Raw genomic sequence first — 13,061 nt, forward strand, 5'->3', positions numbered from 1 at the left:
ATACTGGAGTGGGTTGCCATTTCCTTCTCCAGTGGACCACATTTTGTCAGAACTCTCTGTCATGACCTGTCCGTCTTGGGTGGCCCTGCACGGTATAAGCTCATGGCTTCGCTGAGTTACGCAAGCCCCTTCGCCACGACAAGGCAGTGATCCATGAACGGGTTTAAACTATATTCAGTAGCTATTCTTTTCTTTCTTTTTTATATTGTATCCTTTCCCATTTTCTCAGCTGTAGACATGCAGAATAACTATTTTTCTTTCATTTGTTAATGCATGTTCATTACCATTATGTTCCAAGTTTCAATCTTCCATATACTGTGGTAATCATCTGATGGGCTCATAGATCTTGATCTTTTCTATCCCTCATGGCTTTGGTCAATCAAGGTTTTCGTGTAACCTTATTTGGTAACATGGAGAAGGTTTAGAATTGGAGGATATGTATTTATCCCATTTTAAAGAACTACCCTAGTAGAGAGTACAATGTCTATCTGTCACTGCTTCTATTTGACCAGAACCCTGACATATCTTCCCAGGTTGCCCAATTTTGTGCTATAATTATTTGTATTTGTCCTACCTACAGTTGAAGTTTAGCACAAATTTTGGCAATCACCAAAATACTACAGTTACATTAATAATGTATTTTATGTAATTTTATTGCATTTTTTAAAGTTTTATTAATAATTATGGATCTCTGTATTTTATTGTTGTGCTTCTGGCCCAAAGGCCATAATAAAAGGTTACAAGCAACAGTTGTACCCCTGCAACATTCCTCCTAATTCACAATTGTACATCAATAAATTAAAACTCTCCAGACACTTCACTCTGCATTGCTTACAGGAGAAAGTTACTGATATTAGTTGCTATATTGCTAACAGGATAGAAGCCATGTATATGCAAATGTTCTGCTTACATCAAACTACATCTAACTGCCTGTCTGATTATCTGCTCCAGGGTTTTATTTGTGGACCTTTTCCTCCCATCTTTTCACATCACTGGAAACTTGGCTATTCTCTTCCCAGCCTTGAGATTGGGGGACATCATCTGGAAGTTCTGTCTAGCCTGAGAACTGTGGCTTTTGCTTTGTCAGCTCTTTCAGTAAGAACAGTTCTGGCAAATTTTGGCTAGTACTCCCCAAAGTTTAGTTTAACCTGAAACATGTTCATTCTATTCTGTGCAAACAAGAATCCATAATACAGAGACTACTTTTTGCAAGTCAACATACTGTTGTCTTTATGACTGCACACTGGTTAAAACTAAATATAGGCAAGACTGAGATCCTAGTATTTCAGCTGGACTTTCACTTCCATTACTTAAGCTTTCTTCCCTGATTCCTGCAGGGTTGTGAGCTGGTTCCAGTATCAGTAGCCCAGAACCTTAGGATTCTCCTAGACAGTGGGATCTCCGTTCAGCTGTTTATAGTGACAGTATGAAGATGTGTCATCTTCACCTGTTGAACATGTGCCACTTTGGTGGTTCCTGTCCACTGATACTGCACATTTGTATTGGTTAAACAAAGCAGGTTTATTAACAACTTTCTGAATTTATCTGTTTCAGTAAGCCATTGTTAGCATTAAATGGTGTGTATGGTTTCAAGCATGGTGAGAATCCAAATTGACCCCAAAGCTAATAATGTATGTAATACAAAATTATGGTTTATTATTACATGCAAATATATACAGCATAAAAATAGGTGGAGAATTGAAGGAAACAGACAATGACTATGTAGTTAATGGTATAATATTAAGGGTTGGTTATAATTTGACGGATGAAATTGTTTCAGTGAATTGCAGTCTTAAAAAAACTTTATATCTAAATTTTCAAAAGGCCATATTGTCTAATGCACCTATTGGTCACAATTGTAGTATACTGTACTAGACTGCAACACCAGTAGGGGGTGAAAAGGGCTGAAAAGAATCCTCCAGCTGAATGAACGGCATTAGGAATAAAAGTAATTAAATGATTTGGGATAAGATCAAAGTGAAGAAATAGCGGAAATGTTCTGAGGTTTATATGGTATAATTTTCAAGATAATGAGGAAACTGAAGAGGATGCTATAAATGTTAATATTCCCCCCCCCAAAAAAAAGGATGAAAAGGAAGACATAAATGCTCTGAAACTGTTGAAAAAACGTAAGGCTTCCAGTAGAAGTAATGTAACTTGGAAAAATGCTGACACATGAAATGTTACCTTCATGTGTAGCTTGTTAAAGATGTGTGTAAAGACATTTTGTCCCTGATTATTGTTATTAATGTATTTAAATTTATCAATGCATGTAGTCAACAACTAAATAATGTTTTAGTAACATTAGAGATATGCTTTTCCAGGACATTGATTTTTTTTTTCTGTATGTAGATAATGCTGTGTTGTTGACCATGAGCCAGTTGGTTTGCAGCAAATGTTAAATCATGGTTTAAATACATGGATCAGAAAATGAATGTATTAAAGACCAGTGTAGTTGTGTTTGACAAGGAAAATGGAGTGGTTAATTACTAGTTATGCATAAGTGACCAAAAACAGAATAAATAAATGAATTTGTGCACCTTAGTTAATGTTGGGAAATAGAAAAAAATAATGCATGCAAATAGTGATAAAAAGATAGTAGGAAGTATTCAGCCAGTTATAAGAAAAGAATGACAGAAGAAAAATAGCTGTGCATAAAGCTGTGCTTTTCTCCTCTTTATGTGGAATTGAGAGTAGGATATTTCAGGAGATAATGAAAAGTAAAGTGGTATTGGATTAATTAAGGAGTGTGTGTAATAAAACAAGAAGAGATAGAATGGGTAATGATTGGTGGTATGTCTGTAAAAGAGAGAATGAATGACAAATTGCAAAACAAATACATGAAGCAAGAGTGAATGGGTGGAGAGGAAATGGAAGACCGAGAACTTGATATGATCCTCAAGGAAAGGTAGACAAGAAAGTTAAAGAAGAAAATACAGGATATAGATCATTCCATTGGAATAGGAGCATTGAAGGGAGGATAAAAAGGTACAGAATTTTATAGCAAAAGGTTTTTGTGTAAATTAGATTTAATGAGATGTCTTTTACTTTGGTCCACTATTTATTCTTTTTCCTGTGCTTTGTATAAATGTAATAGTATGATGGATTTGTATATATGCATGCATATATTTCAGTCTCTCTGTATACAATTATTCATAAAATTTAGGAAATATATTTGGAATATTTTCTGCTTGTTAGTTATTATTGTATTGGTTCTGCTTACTTCCCATTCATAGGACAGCTGATTGTTATTTTTTCTCTGAGTTATTTAAATATATCCTGTGTCAATATATCTATGAATGAGAAATAACTTAATATATATTATATATTATATAATATATAAATTATTATAATTTCTTTCAGTTTTTAAAAATATTTTCTTGCAATGTAACACAATACATTTTAAAGTTGCAAAATATATTGCAAGTTAAGAAAATGATTAAAAAGTTCAAAACATTACTTATTTTGATTTCATTTAACATTTCAATAAAAAAATTAGCTTTTTTGGATTTTAAGCTTCTATACTATTTATGGAAAAAATCTGTCTATGTGGTCATTTAGAGTTGACACCGACTTGATGGCACATAATCAATTTGCTATTTATGGTTCATTTGCTGCCTTTCAGAGACATCTTCCATTTTTAGGTTTGGATCTGTATTAGCCATGGTTCTCTATGAATGTCTGAACCCATAAACAAATCAGAAGATGGAAATTCTGCTTAATGGAAACCAGAAACATACTGCTGAAGTGTAACAAAATGAGAAAAGACTACTTCTTTTTGGTTTTCTGCAAGCCCATGTTTTGTGATGTCTGGAACAACAGTCCACAAGTAGGCCATTTATGCTTATAAATGAATTAAGAAAATAAAACCCATAAAGCAAAATAAAGGCAAACGTTTTAGAGCTTTAAACCAGTATGCATGCAAGCAGTTTCCATAGCCACCCATCTCAATCAAAGTGACTAGGTGGCGAACAATTTCAATCATTAAAACCATTACAACATACATATAGGCAGCCAAGAATTATCATAATAATTACATAAAAATTAACAGTGCAACCAGGTAATGGGGCCCCTAACATTTTCAGGACCCCAGGCTTGGGCACATAGCCAGGTTTTTAAAGTTTTACAAAAGGCTAGCAGGGTTGGGGCCACCCTGAACTCTGAAGGAAAAATATTCCAAAGGGCAGGGGCTACTGCTGAGAAGGCACCCCTCTTGGTTCCCACCAACCAACATTCCTTGACTGATGGGATCCGCAGCATCTCCAATCTACTAGACCAAATTGGACAGGTAGAAACTACTGGGAGAAGAGGGTCCCTTAGGTACCCCATTCCTGAGCCATGCAGGGCTTTAAAGATGACAGCCAGCACCTTGAATTCCACATGGAAACACACCAGCAATCAGTGCAGCTCCTGTAGTAGCAGTGTTATGCATGCCTTGTATCCAGCACCATTTACTACCTTTGCAGCTTCATTTTGCACCAGTTGAAGCTTCCAAATGCTCTTCAAGGGCAGCCCCATGTAGAGTGCATTTGTGATGGAATGTATCTACAAAGAGGGAGGTCATGTGATGGAATGCAGTAGAGAATCAGGTTCTCAGGAAGGAGGGAATGCGTTCCAGGAGGAAAGATGGGGGAAACAAGAGGCAACACAGTCTAGAGCAGGAGTATGGGAAGAGGAAGAGACTTAGGATAGCCAGTCACTAGAATCTTCCAGGGTATATCCATTAGGTTAGCATAGTGTAGATTTAGTCTGGCAAGATTCTGTCTATATGGTGTAAGCAATAAAAGAACTGAACTTGGTTGGATTGTTTCCCTGTTGTTCCTGGGCTGGGCCTGACAGCATTGTAATAATCCAAATGGGAAGTAATGAGGGCATGAGTGACTGTGAAGAGAGCCTCCAGGTCCAGGAATGGGCACAACTGGTGCACAACCCAAAGGTGTGCAAAGGTCCTCTTAGCCACAGCTGTCACCTGCTCTTCAAGCAGGAGCCACAAGTCGAAGAGGTCCCGCAGATTGTGCGCCAGGTCTGTCTGGGGCAGTGCTACCCCATCCAATACCAAAGATGGAAAAAACTTGTCCCCAGTAAGCCACTTCATCTTGCTTAGATTGAGTCAGAGCCCATTGCACCCCATCTAGGGCCCTCCAGCTTCCAGACACTGGGATAGGACATCCATGACATCACTCAGTGGGTCTGGGGTAGAGATAAATAACTGAGTATCATCTGCATATTGGTGGTACCTCACCCCAAACCATCAGATCACCTCACCCAGTGGCTTCATATAAATGTTATATGAAGGAAGAGGAAGAACCAGAGGAGAAAGAACCGAGCCCTGAGGCACCCCACACAATAGGGGCCATCTCTCCCCCCCATCAATACTGACTGAAATCAGCCCCAGAGGAAAGAGGAAAACCAGGACAGCAGAATGCCGCCTATCCCCAACTCCCAGAGCCGATTCAGAAGGATACCATAATCAAGGGTATCTAATGCCACTGAGAGGTCAAGAAGAGCAAGGATGGATGCACTATCCCCATCCCGCTCCCACCAGAGGTCGTCCAAGAGTGTGATCAGTGCCATTTCAGTTCCAAACCCCAGCCTGAACCCTAACTGAAAGGGGTTCAGATTCATCCAGAATCCTCTGCAACTCCCATGCTACCACTCTCCACCACCTTCCCTAAGAAGGGGGGGTTGGAAACTGGATGAAAGTTGTCCAGATCAGCTGGGTCAAGCAAAGGCCCCTTAAGGAGGGACTGCACTGCCCCCTCCTTAAGAGCTGGTGGAACCACTCCCTCCTTTAACAATGAATTGACCACTGCCCATACCAACGATACGTCCTCTCCCATGCAGCTTTAACAGGCCAAGAGGGGCACAGATCTAACATAAAAGTGTCTGAGGGGGCAGTTGCAAGGGCCCTGTCAACTTCCTCAGACTCAACAGGCTCAAACTCCCCCCAGATAATCAAGCCAGACAAAGCTCTTGTAACTTCCACTGGATCTGCCCCAAGGCCGGGTTGCAATGTAGAGCAAATGCGAGTGATTTTATCTGCCAGATGTCTGGCATATTCCTCACATAGGTGAACTTCAGTATTATTCCCTCCTAGGAGGGACTCAGTTACCCGAAATAGGGTCGCTGGATGACTATCTGGAGACGCAATAAGGGCAGAGTAATAATTATGTTTCACCACCCTTACTGCCACAAGGTAGGCCCTAATAGAGGTTCTAGCTCATGTTCAGTTGCCTTTGTTCCTTGACTTCTGCCAGCCACACTCTAGGCATCTCTTAGCCCTTTTTAGCTCCCTCAATTCTTCTGCATATCTTGGAGAACTGCGAAAGCTATGGCCATGGAAAGGTCACTCAGGTGCAATCTGATCCAAAGCTGCAGCCACTCTATCATTCCAAGCAGTCATCAACATTTCAATCAAACTGAATAGTAGATTTTCGGAACAACCCCAAGCTTCCTCTGGAACCCAAATGGGTCCATTAGTTGCCTGGGGCGGGCTGTTTGAATAGGCCCAGCCTCCCTGAGGAGAGGTGTGACACCAGAGAATTGGAGGCTTACCAGAGAGTGATCTGACCATGGCAGGAAGACACTAATATCTCCCCCAATTTCAGAGCACCATACCATTGCTCCGACAGAAAAACCAGGTCAGGTGTATCACCGCCATTATGTGTTGGTCCTTGAATGATGTGGGACAAGCCCATGGCTGCCATGGTAGCCATGAACTCCCAAGCCATCTCTGACCCTGCACCCAGGAAGGCAGATTAAAGTCCCCCAGGACCATAAGCCTGGGGAACCTCACCACCAGCCCAGCAATGGAGTCGAGAAGCTCAGGCAGGGAGGTTGCTATGCAGCAGAGAGGCTGGAACACTAGCAACAGTCCCAACTGATCCCTGTTAATGCCCAACTTGATAAATAATGTCTCACACCTGGTAATCTGAGGAACAAGGCCCCTGGATGCCTCCCAGGTTTCTCGGATGACCACTGCCACTCCACCTCCTCTACTTGGGGTCTTGGTTGGTGCTATATCCAGAAACCGGCCAGGCACATCTCAGAGGGTGAAACCCCTCCTCCTATTCAGCCAAGTCTCAATAATACATGCCAGATTAGCCTTTTCATCAACAAGTCATGAATCAAGATGCCTTTATTACATATCAATCTGACTGTGATGGAATGGAATTACGAAGGCCAGGCTCAGGGAGATAAACATTTTCTTAGCTCCCCAGAAGAGCATGGGAGGAACAAGAGGATGAGACTGGCACCTCCCTGAGGAATTCACACTGTTGTGGCTGGCTGACTTTGGGAGATGGGGTTTCAGTCTGGGAAGATTCTTGCTAGAGGTTGTAGCTAATAAACATAACTGGACTGAATTTACATTGTCACTTGGAGTTCCTTGGGCTAGGCCTGACATCAATCTGTGAATTCCTCAGGGAGGTGCCAGTCTCATCCTCTTGTTCCTCCCATGCTCTTCTGGGGAGCTAAGAAAATGTTTATCTCCCTGAGCCTGGCCTTCATAATTCCATTCCATCACACTGGCGTTCAGCAGCAGCAGTCAACAAACCAGGGCCTTCAAAGTCTGCCAGCTGGGACCCATGAACGAGTTCAAGAAGCTGGAACAAGCCACAGGAGCAATATACCTGTGGCCTGCTCCCTGTGAACGGCCTGTTTCTTGTCTCCCTTGTACCTCCCTCTATGTCAGATTCAGCCCAAGAATCACATGAGAGAGTCCGGAAATCAGCTCAGCTTCTTTATTAGCTTGCACCTAATAGACAGAATCTTGCCAGATTAACACTAATTCCCCAACAAGAGCAATTATAACCATTAAGCCCTTAGGGAGGGGCCAGTCTCTTCCTCCTTACTTTTACACAGTCCAGCTGGAGGCTGAGGAGATGCTTGGAATGTCACTCCCCCTCCCTGTAACCTTGAAGCTCCCTTCCAGAATCCTCCCCACTCATGCCTTCCATCACATCCTACCTGTCAATACTAAAATTTTGAAATCTGCCCTTATCTCTTCAGAGCCCTCCTCCCTCCCCTGTCCATATAGGTCCATGTCCCAGCCCGCTGTCTCTCTTCCTCATAAACCCAGTCCAGTCACCACCCAACCAGCGGTCCTTAATATCAGAGGCACTCTGCCTAGCACTCAGCACCTCTGAACAATTAAAAACCCAGTTTACTCATTCCATCACCACTCTTGCAATATCTCCAGCTAGTCTTCTCTCACTAGGCTGCTGCGGTATAACCAACCAAACAAATTAAAAACCTCCCACCTGATATTAAATCCAACTCTCCCCCTATCCAGTCTTCTCCACAAGACTTCCTTAAATTACAAAGTCTGCCATCAAGATAATCCGTGTGGAGATCTCAAAATGTCCTCCAGCTCCAACTGAAGCAGAGGCAAAAATGGCTACCCAGCCATGTGGGGGGGAGGGGAGTGCAGCTGCAGGGGCTCTGACAGCCACAGCCAACCTAAATCTTCCTGTGTCTGCCACAGCAAACCCTCACCTCACCTCCCCATGGCAACGACAATGGGCAGCCATCTCCCACGCCTCAGCAGTCCCGCTTGCCTTCCTCTGCGGCAGAGCTTTCATCAGTCAGTGGGGTCTCTTCGTTATCGTCAGCCTCTCTCCCACCACAGCGTTTCCAGTCTCTGCCAGCCACCTGAAGCTTCTCCCATGCTAGGCAATCAACCCGGAGGCCCGGTGATCTAGTGCCTCTACCGCCACCACTGCCAGCTCCGATCCAGCCACCACCACCGCCAGCTCCAACCCAGCTGCTGCCACCACCGGTTCCAATCTCTCTGGCCCACCTCACCAGGTAAGGGAGCATGCCCTTTGTGCCGTGTGTGCTGCCCTCCCAGGCTGCCGGGCTGTTGATGCCGCGTGTACTGCCTTCCCAAGCCACCAGGCTGCTTCAGCGAAGTTATTACTCGTCCAGGCCAAATAATCCACTGGTTTGATTTAGCTTCTTTGGGAGACAGTCTCCAAGGATTGCACAACAACTCCACAGCAACACGCCCCAGACCATCAACAACATACTAAAATCTGTCCACTAACAGCCCCCGTTCTAATTGCACGTCCCAACTCAGCGCCATGATGGGGGGAAAAAAGTAGCTAGATTATCAGTTTAGGCATTTATTTTATCAGATATCAGTTGAAAGAAGATATCAATTGCTTTCTTGGGCAAATATTGAATATGCCATTTACTTTGTTTTGGATAAGGATTTCTCTATGAAGAAACTATTTCATAAAGTGAAGGTATTCTTTGATCAGCTTTTCTTACTGCAGGTGCAAATGATTTCTGTGGCATAGATAGCACAGCTGCAAACCTAATTTAGAGTTCTTATTTTAACTATCCAATGAGGGGACCTATGTCTATGTATGTCTGTCCGTACATTGAGATGGACAGAGGCTATTTTTCATGTGCATCCATTATCTGAAATAAACTTCGTAGTAATAAATAGATAGTTCCTTCTCCTCAGTGATAGTGTCCTGATTATGGAATATCTGATGGACTCTTCAATTAAAATCAGAGATTAATGGATATGTGTGTTTTAGAGGTATTCTGGAATTTTATAAGAAACCCTGGAATATTTTTAAGATACGCTATAAATCTGTATAATGAGAATCAGGGTATAGTTATTACAAGTGGGAAAATCCAGGCTTAATTCCCAGTTTGACCATTAAATTTTAGATAACAGTGGACTAATCATTGAAGGAAGACTATGCAGTGTATGATAGTCAAAAATGCATCTGATGAAATGAACTAGTATATGCTTTTAAATAAAGTATGTTAATCTGAAAAGGTGCCACCAGATTCCTCCTGATTTTTGAATTAGTCAACATCTCATAGCCTAGCCTACTCAGTGTATACTTTTTTGAGCTCCTAGATGAAAGACTGAATATAAATACAGTAATAGAAAATATAACTGGCATCTTGATAGGGAATTCTGCCTCAGAAAAGTTTCCCATTTGAGCTGTAACTGATTCGGCTTTCTAGTCAGGGTTGGTTCAAATTAAAAGGACAGCATCATGAGTTTTCAGTATCTAGCCATGGGAAACAGTGGGAATTCAAAGCAAGCCTGTTGTTTTCTTGTCTTTCTCCTAGAACTACAGAAACAGGTGGGATAATAGTCCATGCTTAGTCTACCTACTATCTATAATACATAAAAATTACCAAAAAAGATGATTTTACCGAAGGAAGAAATTTATACTAGAAAAAAAAAATCTGTAGACCAGCCAGTTTGTATCAGTAGCCACAGAACTGAGCCCAGCAGAGAAGCAAGCAACAGCTCTGGATTTATCAGCATAGACTATAACGAACATAGCAACAAAAATACTTCTTTGTGTTCTAAACTGAACAAAAAACCTAAAAGCTGAATAGTGCAATATCTGTAATGTAATTCATTGTATAGTGTACCTGAAAAACAGAGCACTACTACAAATAGTATATAACATTACCATTCAACTGCTAAACATGCAGCAAAAATATTAAACATAGTTGTACAATTTTATGTATCAGGCAGGGAATAGCCTTTTTATCCCCAAGATAGCTCTCATGCTCTAAACATATGCTCTTATCCTGACCCCTTCCTTCCTATTCAGCTCTAATCAGTGGCAACAAAAAATATAAACTGTATCTAATATTATACTGATAAATATCTAAACCTTCATAGCATGGAAATTTTCTTAAAGCACCCAATCATAGGAACTTGAAACACTTGAAGCAGTATGAATGAAAGAAACAGTTTTTACTCATTGCTGGAGACAAAATACATAGATTTATGTGGGTCTGTATGCATAGGGGGATGTAAAATATTTCTTAAAGCATTTTAAGCATCTTTGCATCCAGCAGACTTGTTTTCAGCAAGAGTGAAAAGAAAGAGAAATATAGTATAAAGATAAATATGTCAGAATGAAAGTTGGTGTCCATATTCAGTGATATAAATTTCTTCCTGGCTACATTCTGATGATGGCTTTAACTTACCTTTTCAACTATGCAACTGGGCTTTTATTATAACATTTTTAAAAAATGAGACTCATTACAGTTATTCTCTTATTTGGGTCCCTTTCGAGAGCAAGTGTGTTACACTTAGAATCTTAGCATGTTTTAGAGACAACATACTGTATATTTAACAGGATTCTCATTTCCTGCCTTGAAAGCTGCTAAGTACATTTGGTTATCAACAAGTAAGTGGTTAGGTTTTGTTTCTGAATTAATTAACATTGTGGTATAACGTGTGATGTAACTCAAAAGGGGATGTGTTGTTGGACTGCTAGGGCTAAACAAGAGATTAATCAATTAGTGATTTCCAATTGTTTCTGAGATATTGTGTTTTGAGTTTCACCTACCTGAAATATATGTTTGGCAAATATATAGAACTGAAACCCACAATAACTGAACAGGTCGGGCTAGACACTTCAGTAGCCTCTGAGATACCTGCAGTTTTAGATTTCTAAGGTGCAGTGCTTGAACAAAAACCAATTCAATTTTAGAAGGTATTAAAAAGTGAAATTAAGTCAGTATTAAATATTTGAACTCTGGAATGAAAACTGAAGCATCCAATTTTGGAAAATCAGTGGTTCCAGTTGTTGAAAAAAATGTGAAATATATTCATGGTTTAAAAATGAAATTAATTAGAAAATATTATTTTGCATTTATTGGATTCTTCATGGAATGTTTTAAAAGTAATGGACATTGAATTTGTGTTGGTGGTGTAGGAAATTTGAAGGATTTTATAACCCCATACAATTTGGATATGTCTTGGCTTAAAATTACTGTTTTTGTTAATGTAAACTTTGGAAGAAATACAGGGAGTCCCCAGTTTAAGAACAAGTTCCGTTCCAAAGGTCTGTCTTTAAGTTGAGTTTGTATGTAAGCTGGAACAGTATTATTGTATAATACTGTATAAGTAGTATTGTGTAATTAACTTGAACCATTGTGTATTTAACTTGAATTTTGTTAAAATAGGCTCCATTCTTAACTGTGGGTCATCTGTAAACCAGGTATTCTTAATCTGGGGACCACCTGTATTATAATTACGTATTTCGGTGTGATGTTGAATTATATTGCTAAAATACAAATTTTGTGTTTTATGTATTTGATGAAGAGCCTTGGCTCTGCTAAACCTGGGGCATGGCAAACAGGATAATTTTACATAATTGGAAAGATTATGTAAAATCTAATTTTAAGGAATGGGCCCAGGATATGAGTTTATTATCTATTTTTAAAAACTCCCTATGTTCTAAAAATGAAAAGATGAGACAATATGTTGCTACATGGTCAAGATTAAACAGTAAGCTTAATGGTTGAATTAACTTTTTATTTATAGTTAGTATATGGATCTTTTTTGTCACATTGATTTTAATCTCTATAATATAGTTAGCTTTTTTTATTCACTGTAACATATTTTGTGATGTAGACTTTTTTGTATTCAAAAAAGTTTTTAAAAATGATACAGATTTCAAACTTTAAGCCCATACTTATTTCTTTTTCCTACAATCAAGAAGAGATACAAGTAATCCACACTGTACAAATGGTAGTTACAGCTGGTCCTTGAAATTACAACCGTTGCAGCACTGCCGCCGTCATGTGATCAAAATTCAGACCCTTGGCAACCCCTCGCATTTATGACTGCATTGTGCGCTTCAACTTCCCCACCCACCTCTGCCCTTCTGGTCGCCCAGCACTCCACTGCCTACCCTTGCTGCCCCCCACAGCCCCCAGCTGAACCTCACCGTGTTCTTCCTCCTGCTGTTGATGAGGCGTGCCCAGCTGAGGGATGCCTCACAAAGGGCCAGCAGCTGCCTTAGCTGGGTGCACATCATGAGGAGGAGGAGGAAGAAGATGCCGAAGGTCAGCTGGGGAGGCAGGACAGTGAGGTTAGACGATGGCAGAGTGCAGGATGGCCAAAAGGGCAGAGATGAGAGGGAGATAAGTGGGTGGGGGGACTTGAAGTGGAGGTGAGTGTGGCAGGGCAGGAGAAGCATGAGGTCCTTGCCTAACAACGATGCCATCCTTGCCTAATAACTGCTTTGCTTAGTGACGGAAATTCCGGTCCCAATTAGGGT

At 40.8% G+C, this 13,061-nt stretch overlaps 1 protein-coding gene across 3 annotated transcripts in view; it reads left to right on the forward strand.

The window, feature by feature from the left end:
- The window catches only part of DYRK1A (dual specificity tyrosine phosphorylation regulated kinase 1A), a 160,603-nt gene that overhangs the window by 88,162 nt on the left and 59,380 nt on the right, over nt 1–13,061 (forward strand). The window contains exon 1 of one of the 3 annotated variants that reach the window (XM_088144686.1): nt 8,489–8,808. The exons of the other annotated variants lie outside the window; for them this stretch is intronic. The gene's annotated coding sequence lies outside the window, so the exon portion shown is untranslated. Of the gene's footprint in view, nt 1–8,488; nt 8,809–13,061 lie in introns of those variants that run through there. 3 annotated transcript variants of the gene reach the window in all.

The sequence above is a fragment of the Python bivittatus genome, unplaced genomic scaffold (genome assembly GCF_059951505.1).
Source record: "Python bivittatus isolate LINGU-HERP-01145 unplaced genomic scaffold, Pbiv_v1 ctg000350_np1212, whole genome shotgun sequence".
Lineage (NCBI taxonomy): Eukaryota > Metazoa > Chordata > Lepidosauria > Squamata > Pythonidae > Python > Python bivittatus.